The following is a 12,262-nucleotide window of genomic DNA, read 5'->3' on the forward strand; positions in this document are numbered from 1 at the left end:
TGTAAACTGTGGGCCCCAGATAAGCTCTCATTCTCTCATGAGCATCACTCCCACCACCACCACAGCTACCACCAGCACCACTGTCCAGGGAGGGCTTACTAGGGGCCATACGCTAAGAGCTTTCATGTTTCATAACCACCCTGGGAGGCGGGAGCCACCTGTGGAAGCCACAAGGGCCACTCACAAGAAACGCTGCTCTCTCTTTCCAGGTGCCTGCTGAGACTGCACTTGCCCACCCACCTGCAGCTGGATGAGTACACAGGACTTGCTTTGCCAATGTAATAAGAGAGACGCGTGATATGTGTCATTCTGGGCGGAAGCTTTAAGAGACAGTGCATGCCCGGCCAAGCTCTCTTATGCCTTTACCACAGCCTGGGTCTGGGTGTAAGGATGACGAAAACATGGAGCAGAGGCCTAGCCAACCCATGAAGGACACGTAGCACAAGTCCGACAGAAACTTATGCATTTTCTGTTCATGTCATTTTGGGGTTGTTTGTTATTACAGCATAACCCAGACTACCATGACTAATATATCACATACCCCATTTTACAGACGTGAAAACTGAGGCTCAGAGAAGTAAAGCACTTTGCCTAGGCCTGGAGAACACAGAAAGCTCTGGCCACTGCTCCTCAGCCTCTGAGGAATTATGATCCCCCTTCAAAGGAGTTGACTTAGGGCTTTCAATGGAAGACTTGTCCACATGCTCCCAGTTGGAAAACTCCATGAACCAGGAAAACAGAGTTGTCTGTTGTACCTCTGGACCTCACACAGACCAACAGTCCACCTCAAGACAGAGTAAAATTCATAGAGACCAAGTTCTTCAGACCAAATCTCAAGGCATGTGGAATTACAGACGTGGGAGAAAATACACGATGCAGTCTAATAACAGAACACAAAGAGTTAGAGAAGACAGAGGACAGAAATAGAATAGAAGTAATGAAGAACAGACCAGAGTGAGTCCATGTGTAGGAACTCCTGCTGTAGACTTTCCATGTAATACATTTCTATATAATCAATTAAAGGGAACTAGTAACTTTGGCTCAGATGCCTTGTGACCAAAGTAAAAAGGAAATAAAACCAATTACGATACTCACTCTGTCCACAAAATAACTAGAGACTGCTTAGAAGAAGCACAGCCGCTCCCAGCATTAGGACCTGTGAGGACTCGCTCCAAGGATGCTCTGAAAGATGATGGGCATGTGATTTGGGGGTGTCTTCAGCAACACTCCTGAGGTAAGCAGCCTTCTACAACAGATCCCAGTGGTCTCTGTCTCCTGGTGTAAGGGATTACACGAGGATTTCACAGCCTCGTGTAATCCTGGAGTGTGGGCTGGCCTTCCTGACTTGCTATTGATAGACAGGCTTCGGCAGGAGACATGGGAGTTCACTTCCCAGATTAGATCACAAAAGACCCGTAACTCCTGTTTAGATGGACTCTCTCTCTTCTGCTTTCTCGGCTTGCTTGATTTGGCGAAGGAAATGGCCACACTGGGGAGGCTCCAGGAGGCAAGAAGCTGAGCATGGCCCCCAGCCAATGCCTGCAAGCAACTGAATCCCACCGACAGCCACACGATTGGCTTCCTTGACTGCAGCCTTGGAGAGACCCTGGGGAGAACCTGGAGAGAGGACTGGCTAAACTGTGCTTAGATTCCAGAGCCACAGAAACTGTGAGGCGGTAAACAGCATTTTCCCAAATGCTGTCCCTGCCTCTAAGTTTGGGACAACTTGTCATGCAGAGACAGATAACTAGTACAATTCCTAAACAAATAGTGAGTTTGGTCACCTATTTCTGATGCTGTCACAAATGAATCACTGGCATAATGCCTAATCAGTCCCAGTGATTCTGTGGGGGCTAAAACAATGGGGACTACAACTCTGATCCTTTGATAAAATCTAGAAGAGTTGTTTCCCAAACTTTAGCCCATCATGAGACAACATCATGATTCTTGCCACATTCACATAACTCTCACACTATTGTTTACTAATATTATTTTTAAAATCAACTCGTACTTTTTACTCATAAAAATTAATTTAAGGGCCGACCCCGTGGCGCACTCGGGAGAGTGCAGCGCTGGGAGCGCAGCAGTGCTCCCACCGCGGGTTCGGATCCTATATAAGGACGGCCGGTGCACTCACTGGCTGGGTGCAGTACGGCCGGTCACAAAAAGACAAAAAAAAAAAAAAATTAATTTAAAAAGAGGGCTGGCTGGTTAGCTCAGTTGGTTAGAGTGCAGTGCTATAGTACCAAGGTCATGGGTTCAGATCCCCGTACAGGACAGTTGTCAAAAAAAAAAAGAAAAGAAAGTATGTATTACTTTAGCAAATAGAAAGCCAACATCGCTGGAAGGCGACTGAATCCAATGAAAGCAAAGCTTTATTAAATTCTAGCTGTTGGTGGTTCTCAACCCCATCTGCTTCAGAATCACCAAACCAACCAGGGATGCCTGGACCCCACTCAAGATTCCCCTTTAGCTGATCTGAACTTGAGCCCTGGCATCAAGACGTCTAGAGGTTCTGGAGGAGTCTACGGCAGCTGGGTCTGAAAAGCTCTGATCTAGGTACAATGGCTGACCAGCATCACATTTGCTTTGTCAGGAGGTCTAGAAGTGTTAAAGACATGTTAACATCAACCTGAGACCACACCAGCACTGCCAAAAGAAAACTGAAAAGCATACACCTTCCCCTCCCTAGTAGAGTCCATGTTATTTAACACCTAATTCTTGAGCCATCTCAGATCATCCTGCCTATCACCAGGGCCACATGCCTCACTCTCCAGGAAACACAGATCCAAGAGCTAGACACATGCATCTCTCTGGGAAAACCTTCATGGAAGTGATCTTTCAGAATAAAGAGATCCCGAGCAACAGACACTTGTAGGTTACTATCCCTGGAAGGGTTCTGGATTCCATCATCATAGCTCAGCTCTCTGGTGTCTCCTCCTCCAGACTGCAGACAGTATAGGTTCAGGGGACAGTGAGCAAGGCCCATTCTCTGCATCGCTAAAGCCCAGGTCAGCACCCGGCACAGGGAGGATGCTACTAGTACCCAATGAATAAATAAACGAGGTGTCATCTGACTAGATCTTGGGGAATGGGCCAAACTCAGACCACCTTCCAGAAGGGAGAAGGGATATCCAGAGCGGGGGCCCAGGGCAGAGGGGACAAGTCTCCACCACCCAGCCCTTGCTCTTCCTCCAATTAAGCTCTGGCTTGTTCTGACAGCATCACTGAAGGCACAAGTCCTTTCTGTGACTGATGGTTAATTTCATACTCAAATTGGAAACTGTAAATTGAGACATCAGGAAAATCAGGGCGGGTGACATATGACAGTTCCTTATATTTGACAGCAAAAAAAAAAAAGGAGAACAGCAGTGTTGACCATCTTGAGACAAATAAATTCACAGTCCCTTGTTGGTTTGTGGAGCTGGCACAGAGTATTTAGTTTCAGTCAAATTCACTGAGTATTTTCTGGGCATCCATAGTCAGGATGCTACAGTGAGAAGTGAGAACTAACAGTCATTCATTCATTCGGCAAATACTTAACACTCTACACCAGGGAGTGGGGACACAACCAAATATAAAATGGACAAAGGGGGAGGCAGCAAATAAGTAACTATGCCAAGTGATGATAAGTGCTTGGCAGAAAAACAAAGCGAGGGCGGAGGTGCTGTTTTATCCAGGGTTATGACAAGGTGGTATCTCACACCTACTTTGAATGATTCAGAGTCATTATCTAATTTAATTTAAACCTCATACAACTCTTTGGTGAACATTACAAGTTGCGTTTAAAGACTAGAACATGAAGATTCTGAAAAAGTAAGACTTAACCAACTCCATCACTTACTAGTCCTGAGGACTTGGGGATGTTACCCATCTCATCTGTGCCTTAGTTTCCTCCTCTCTAAAATGGAGACAGGAGCACCTACCTCGTGGGCTTGCTACTACATGTGGAACACTTGGAATAGGATTTGGCACATGACAGGTGCTCAATAAAGGTTACTGTTGTAGGTAGGAGTGTGAATGCCACTCCTACTTTTAAGGACTTATCTCATGAAGAAGCCAAAAGATACATCTGTGAAACTCGTGATGATAATATCATGACAAACTATGCTGATTTATAACACCTCTCCCCTGCCTAACAAACCCATCTTCCCAACCAACTTCTACTCATCCTTCAAAACTCAAGCAAACATCTCCTCTTTGACACCTTCCATGACTTATCCCAACAGTTAATTAACCCCACCATGGTGCCACCTTTATACCTGACACTAACATACTTCCATTGCTCATTTATTCATTCACTCATTCAACAAATATGTACCAAGAGCCTACCACCTGCCAGACCTTCATCATGCTCTCATTGCACTCAATGGAGAACATTCTGTGTTAAACTTCTTGGGGGCTGAGAAAATTAACTGGGTGTAGCTCAACAAAACAAATGAATTAATGAATAAACAAAGGCCAACATAAGAACAGTACACAAAATGAGTGGTCCAGAGAGTAAATGGATTACAGCAACTTGGAGAAAGTTAATAAACAAAACATCAAAACTCAATATTGACAGGGCCACTAAAGGCATTCTCAAAGAATGAGCTAGCCCTTGAGGGACTGGGAAGCTTTGGAAGGGTAGGAAGGAAGGAAGAACCAACACATATTCATAAATGGAGAAAGCAAAGTCTCAAAACAGTATAAATGATCCCATTTATGTTAAAAATAGAAAAGTGCATTACGTACGTATGTATGTATATGCCTGTCTGTATGTAAATGCATTAAAAATATCTGGAAGGATGCATACCGAACTTTCTCTGGGAGAGGGACACTTGTTTTTTGTACTTTGTATAATTTGTGCATTATTCAAATTCTCTTCAACAATGTATTTTTATGTTATTTATGTAAATTGGAAAGACTTTAAAGCACATCTTCTCAAAGACAAAAGATAGAAGAGCAAAGCATCCTGAGCAGAAGCAGCAGCAGGAGCAATGCTGAGGGGCGGGACTGGGTAACGAAAGCAGCCAGCAGGAGGCCAGGACAAAGGCGAGAGTCAGGTCCTGCTTTGGCATCTGCCAGATTATTTCTAAAACAAAGCTGAAAATATCTGCACTGCATCAGGGCATTTGGGCCAACAGTGGGCTGTGGGCTTTGCTCTAACAAGGCAGGAGAGTGATTCTTGCTGGAGGCATGCATACTCACGCTGGCCAAGGCAGTGACATGACACTCCAGGACAGCATAAAGAAAAAGAAGGCCACTTTCCCAGAAAAGAAATGAAAATTTAAGGGTTCTGAGGTTCTTGTGACTTTATCAAAAGCCTTGGCCAAGTCAGATCCCAAATGCCTGGCTGGCAACAGCAGTTGCATATCAAATCCACAGGGTGTGGACAAGGCTCTCGGTTCTTGAGTATCTGGGAGAACACCATTCAAACTCCGGCCAACAAAATCATCTTCCTCAGAAACCAGAGCAGTAGCTCTGGAGACCTCATGGGCATGAAGGCCTGCAGCTCAGGAACTCTGGATGGTGGGCAATGCCAAGATGGCACCCACCCCTCAATAAGAGGTCACTTCCAAAAGAACAAATCAGAGAGCCAATGGTTTGGTTTTTTTGCAGTACATCAGAGCTCCCTTTACAAGATGCACCTGTTCCCATCTAATCATGTGATCTGCTAGTCTCCCAGAAGAGAGACAGCAACATATCTAGGCACAATCTGCTCTGGATCCCACAGACCAGCTGGCCAGGGAATCAAACTCCATGGAACATAAAACAAAAACAGCACTGCTTTTTAGTGATTATATAAATTCACTTCAAGGAAATGCAGAAGCCTCCAGGAATAAGCTGTAAGATACCCTTGATAGTGCTCAAAGTTACTTCCCAGCCCAGCAAGCCCCAATTAACGATGGTCCAAAAGAGAAGGAAGCAGAGATTGGCCTTTATTTTCTCAGAAAGATTTTTTTTCAAATAGGAAGAAATCTTTTTTTAAAAAATGTAGAAAGTCACATGGAACTGGTAGGGAAGGTATGACTAATCAGAAGATAATTCTATTAACATGGAGGAAAAAAATTATTAAATTAAGGAATAAGTACGTATAATGTATTTAGTTCGGTTTGTACAAGTATAGTCACATGGTTATTGTGCATCCTTGGAAATACAGGGTGTGTAAGTTTAGCAGAAATGGAATAAATTTAATTAGGATTCAGATGGATATGTCTTGGTTAGTAAGACTCACAAGGCACAGTTGAGACAGAATAGAAGAGGCTGGGAGATGTCACATTTTAAGAATAATGAAAATAAAATGAGTCAAGGACAGTGCCAGAGTTTGATCAAGTGGAAGAGAGGACCTGGCCCAGACCAGCTACTATACATGTCCCATGCGGGTGCCCTAATCACAAGAACTTCTTTTTCATGCTAATAACAAACACCATATGGAGAAACCCACACGCCAGTAACACATACACTAGCCAAGAGCAAAGCAAGCCAGGGTCTTGAGATTGTTACCTGTGGACAAGGTGAGGGTGGAGACTGGGTGTGCTTTCCACAGAAGACAGAGATCAGAATGAACTTACTAAATGAGTAAGAGCAGGCCTTGCTTGTGCCAATAATGAGTGTCTCATGAGCTCAGGATTTTGACTAATCCAAATCTCTGCACCTGGATCTGATGAAATCCAAAGAACAAAGAAGGAGCTCATTTCAGGAATGATTTGAGTGGTAAATAAAACGAGAACAGGGGCCTGTGAGCCCCAAGAGGATCTTGGCTACTGCTGCCCATCATTTCTCCTGCTGGTGGGGCTGTGAGCAGCCAACTCAAGCCAAGCATTCACCAACTACACTGGAGAAGAAAAAACAGGGAAAATGGAGGGGCCAGCGGGTGGGGAGTGCAAGGCACAGTCTGAGGTTGCCTCATAATCTTGGCTTAATTTTTCTCAGAACCAGTAGCAGGAAAGATCTCAGAGTTATCTGGTCTGGCCCTCTGTCTCCATGCCAAATCACTATGAAGTCAAACCACAGAGACACGAGTTGCACAAAACATATTCTAGACCTTGACCTCCTCAAGGGCAGAGACGGTATCTTCCATGTCTGTTCCATTTCCGAAGTGTGTAGACCATACTCTATAAAGCAGCCACACAAAACATGAGTGACTGACAGGCAGCATAAGCCAGTGTAGAAAACTCCTCCTTCAACTCGCAGCTGAAGTCATTATGTAGAAAAAAGTTTATAAATCTTGATTATTTTGTACCTTGCCAATGCTTCCTATTTGCATCAACATGGGACCAGCTTTGAAACGAAGCTTGCACACACTGTATTCGCCAGTAAACACAACTCTGATTTTAATGGAAACGTATTTTCAGAATTGTACACAGGTCAGCCTTGGATAGCCAGGCTCCACCCACCCAATTCCTAAATTCCAGGCCCTCCAGGCTCCCCAGTGGAAATCGATTCCCATGGTAATGAGCAAGCCAGGCAGAGAGGCTGGAGTTTAACACCGGCACGTCAGAAAAGAAAGACCTGTGATCTCGATAATCCCCAAAGCTCCAGGAAGCATCTGCATTAACACCAACCAGCATGTGATCACTTGGGGTGTTTGGCCATCAACAGAAAAATATGGCTGGACTCAAAGAAGGGCTTTTCTTCTCTGGCACTGAGAGGTTTAAAGTGGGTTCTACAAGCATCTTTCCAGATGATTTGGTGTCAAAAACTAGTATTTCTGAGTTAAGCCTCTATGTGAGATATATTTTTAGTAGCCTCTCTTAAATGGCACTTTTGAAAATAATCTCCTTCACGACAGTAGACAATTAAAACAGGGATGTCCAAGTGCCAAATTAAAAAGCCTCTTATAATTTGGAATGCGGTGTTTAGGGCTGCAGTGGGACCGCAGACAATTTTGTACTTAATTATTAGATATTCGGCAAGTGCCACCCAACTGAAAAATATACTTCTTATTAAGTTTTCATACTTAAATAGTATCAGCCCTCAAATGAGATCACTCCCTCTGAAGGTTTTAAAGACACCAAGAAAGTCTCAGTAAGCATTTTATCTTCAAGTGAACCTTATTACAAAACTTGGGATGGGTTTTTTTTCCATCTATCTCATCTCTGAATTTTAAATTACTTGTCTTCCTCTCCCACCAGTTCAGTCATTTCAACAGGGGAGAGAAGTGTCCCATGGAAACACCAGGCGGCTCACAGTGAAAATGACCAGAAAGCCTCTGTCATCCAGCAGGACCAGAAAGTAGCTCTCTGTATAACCAAATGATCTGGTTAACAAGTGTAGCCACAGATCCTCCAGGTGCATGGGCAGATTTACACGTCCTGTGCTCCATGAGGGATCACACGTGCCAGGCTCCAAGGAGAGGGAAATGAAGACACGGTCATTGTGTCAGGGAAGCTCTCAGTCCACAGCAGAAGCTGGAAAAGTCAACATACAAAGTGACAAAGCAGAGTGGCAGATGCCACAGCACCAAGTGCCAGGGAAACAGATCAGGGACAGCCAACTGTCCCTGAGAGTGAGCAGGGGGAACGTCTGCAAAGGCGGCCGTGTAAGTGGGGTCTGCTGTAACCCACTTCACAGGGACCCTGCAGCACAAGACACGAAAGTCCTGCATGACAAAGAAGAGATGGAAAGGATTTGCTGTTTTTCAGGACAACTGCAACAACTAGTGATGGGCACTGTAAATGTTTATTAACTAGAGACAATGCGTGGGGTTGGAGGGGACCGCCACAGAGAAAGAGGTTCAGGTATGAGGGAGACGCAGATGGAGAGACGGACAGGGAAAGAGACCAACACACACACACACACACACACACACACACACACACACACACACACACACACACACACACACACACACACACACACACACACACACACACACACACACACACACACACACACACACACACACACACACACACACACACACACACACCACACACACACGCGCGCGCAAAGACAAAGAAAGGAGCAGAGAGAAAAAAACAAAGAGACAGGGAGAGAGAGACAGGAGATAGAGGGACAGGAAGAGAGAAGCACACAAACAAAAGAAATGAAGAGAGCGAGAGACAGAGAGAGAGAGAACACAGGGCAGCACGACAAGCTGCTCCTTGAGAACCATGTAAAAGAGGCCCCAAATGCCTGGGAAATGCAGTGCTATTTGGATCAAGATCCCAGCCAGGCTGGAGAGCAGGTGGGAGGCCAGTGGACACAGTCTGAGTGCCCAGCCCACCACTCTCCCCCAGTGGACCGTGGGCAGAACCACTGAACCCCATAGCCACACTACGTCACCTCCTCTCCTCCAGGCCCTCTGGACCCTGAGCCAGGTCCAGCTTTGAAGGTCTCCCTGGTAGCTAGCATTTCAGCAACCTAACATGACATGCATCTCTGCCCCAGCTTTTCCAAACACATGGCTTGGAAAACAGTTCCATGAGCATCTTCTTAGAAAAGATGGTTCTTGGGGAAATAATTTTGGGAAATAATGAAATAATGCTTGCAATGATGTTCCTTAAGAAAACAGTGTTGGGAAATGCTGCTATATCCACCCCCCTTGGAGAGGCAGGAGCACCTCATGAGTGACTTCTGTGGAAGTCCTACAGTAAAGATGATTATTGATCTATCTTTAATCCAATGTTTTTCAAGCTTATTCCATCATAAAACCCCTCCCTTTTTTTTTTTTTTTTTTTCTTATATGCAACAACTATGCACAGCCCTCTGAATCACTGTTCTGCTTCTGGGAAACTCCCTTCTCAGGATGGATTCCAAGTTTCCAAAGAGCCCTTCTGACATCAAGACGAAGTGATCAGTATGCTTAAAAAAAAAAAAAAATCTGATTTACAAAGTGAGAAGAGACAAGGAAAGGCAAGATTCACTCTGCAGGTAGGGAATGGGAACGTTCTAAAGCTTCACCATAGAGGCATCTGAATTTTTAAAACCTCCCAGAGCACTGTGCCTGAAGCATAACAGACATTCAATTTTGCTTGAAATTAAAAAAATAAAAATAAAAAAATAAAAAGAGTAAGCAGCATGGCGGTGTGGAAACAGAGTCCTGGCTTTGCATTCAGTTGCTGCCATGAAGCTGCATGTCTTTGGGTGAGTCATGAAACTGTTCTGTACCTCAGTTTGCTCAGCGGAAAAAATGGACCTAATAAGTAAATTATACAGGGTTGTTCAGAGGATGAAAGGATAAGAATGCACAGCAAACACCAAGCAAACAGCAAAGTGTAGTCCCTCACTAAACAGGCAAGGGAGGGGACAGAAGAGAGCAGTTGTTGGTGGTGGGGGAGACAAGCCATGGAGACTGATGCTTTGAGTCAGGGCAGTGAGTCCACAGACCTGAAGTCATACCAAGCCAGGCCATCTTTTCTGCTTGAGTGGAGGGGATCAGAAATGAGACTTAGGACAGAGAAACAGACCCACCAAAGGGGCAGAAAACAGAGGGATCCAACTTCTATTATATAAAGTAAGACCTTGTTTGCTTGCCCCATGGGAAGAAACTGGACCTTAGTGGGTTGTTTTACCTTCAGCTTTTGCTGAGCTGTGGCTTTAATTGACCTTTACATCTTGCAGTCTTACAAGGTTCCACTTTTCTGTCTCCATTTATTATTCAAACTAGGAGCTGTTCTCCCGGAATGTAATCAAATTCTGCTAAAAAAAAAAAGTGGGGGGGGAGTCACCAAAGAAACAAAAAACTCCAGTATTCATTCACGTCTTATACCAGAGGAAAAAAAAAATAATGAAGAGAGAGTCCTAAAAATACATTTAAAAAAAAAAAATTCAACCCTAAATCCCAAACTCCTTCTCTTCATAATAAGTGACTTAGCTTAAAAGTATATAAAAGATACAACTGAGAGGAAATTGTCCCTGCTCCTTTTTTCTTAATTATCATTTGGTCTATGCAGTCATCCTCTGCTCTATGAAAATGAAGTTATCACATAGCAAATACTTACTGAGCACCTACTACATGCCAGACACAGTGCTAGGCACAGGGGATCAGAGATGAAAACGGGCCCTTATGTGCCTAGCAATGAGCAAACAGGTTCACTGGCAGTATCCCACGGGACCGTCCAATATGCCCATTGCCATGTTTATTCCCACCTGATGACAGAAGAGGAAATCTGGGTCTTGAAATAAAGTAGACCATCCTAACTCCTGAGTCACTCGAATGCTCTGGTGGGCTTAGAAGATGACTAATCCTCTGTCACTCTTAGACAGCCAGGCCAATGGGGAATGAAGGGAGAAGAGGCTAAGATTACCACAACAGATTCTTCTTACAATGAAAAGGAAGAGAAGGCTCCAGAATTGAAATTGAGCTGGAAACTGCCTCCTTCCTTCTGCCATGGCTGGCTGACTCTGGGGAGATGACCAGAACAGGCCTGAGGCAGTGATGACAAGGTCAAGGGTATCCTCTGGGCACCATGGTCCAAATGGCCACCTCTTCCCAACAGCCTCCAGGCCCTTAATGATTGTTGTACCTGCTCCTTGCTTCTGCTATCACAACCTGCCACCAGGAAAGGATCCAATTACAATTAGAGCTGCCTCTGTGAGAACACCAGGCACTGTCCTGGAGGACATTCAGACCTGACCAAGAGGGAGCACGGCGTGGAAGAGAGAAGGGGGGCTTGTGAGTCACAGGGGCCCCGTGAAAAGGGGGTCTCCGCCACCTGCTATGGGATATTCATTCATCCATTCATTCACTCGGTGGGCCAACCCACACTGCTGAGCACCTCCCATGGGAATCACCGAGATTCGAAGGGAGCAGAAAGTGACATGGAACTTGCCCTCATGGAGGGTGGGGGCCAGATACTGATCAGTGACAAATGCAAAATTACATTTTGCATTTGAGAGATACATATAAACATCATAGTCAACATGGAAAATCTGATGTTGTCATGGCATCAGGCAGGTTTCTCGAGGAACGATGAGTTGATGTGGAGGGGTGAGGTAACTGGGCCCAGAGTGCTATTCCAGGTGGAGGGAACAGCAGGAGCGAAGGCCCTGAGCGGGGGCCTTCGGAGGAAGTGAAGGGCAGGAGACCAGCATGTGGGAAGCACCCCGAGAAGTTCAGCGGCCTAAACCCTTCTGCATCTCAGCTGACATATCTATAAAAGAGGATAAGACCTCTTTTGTGTGCCCAGCACGTTGCTGGAGTAGCTAAGTTATGAGCTCCTGAAGGATGCTGGCCCTCAGAAAGGATTTTCCTGCAGCAGGTGAAAGAGGTTGGGAGGTGGTGGTAGTCGTTCCCAAAGCCCCCAAAATCCAGCTAGGGAAGATCTCTGGGTCT

The 12,262-nt window shown here is 45.1% G+C and overlaps 1 protein-coding gene across 3 annotated transcripts in view; it reads right to left on the minus strand.

Annotated features, from left to right (window-relative positions):
- SNX29 (sorting nexin 29) overlaps positions 1 to 12,262 on the minus strand; it is a 573,196-nt gene that overhangs the window by 196,331 nt on the left and 364,603 nt on the right. The gene's annotated exons all lie outside the window — the stretch shown is intronic.

The sequence above is a fragment of the Cynocephalus volans genome, chromosome 6 (assembly GCF_027409185.1).
Source record: "Cynocephalus volans isolate mCynVol1 chromosome 6, mCynVol1.pri, whole genome shotgun sequence".
Classification (NCBI taxonomy): Eukaryota; Metazoa; Chordata; class Mammalia; order Dermoptera; family Cynocephalidae; genus Cynocephalus; species Cynocephalus volans.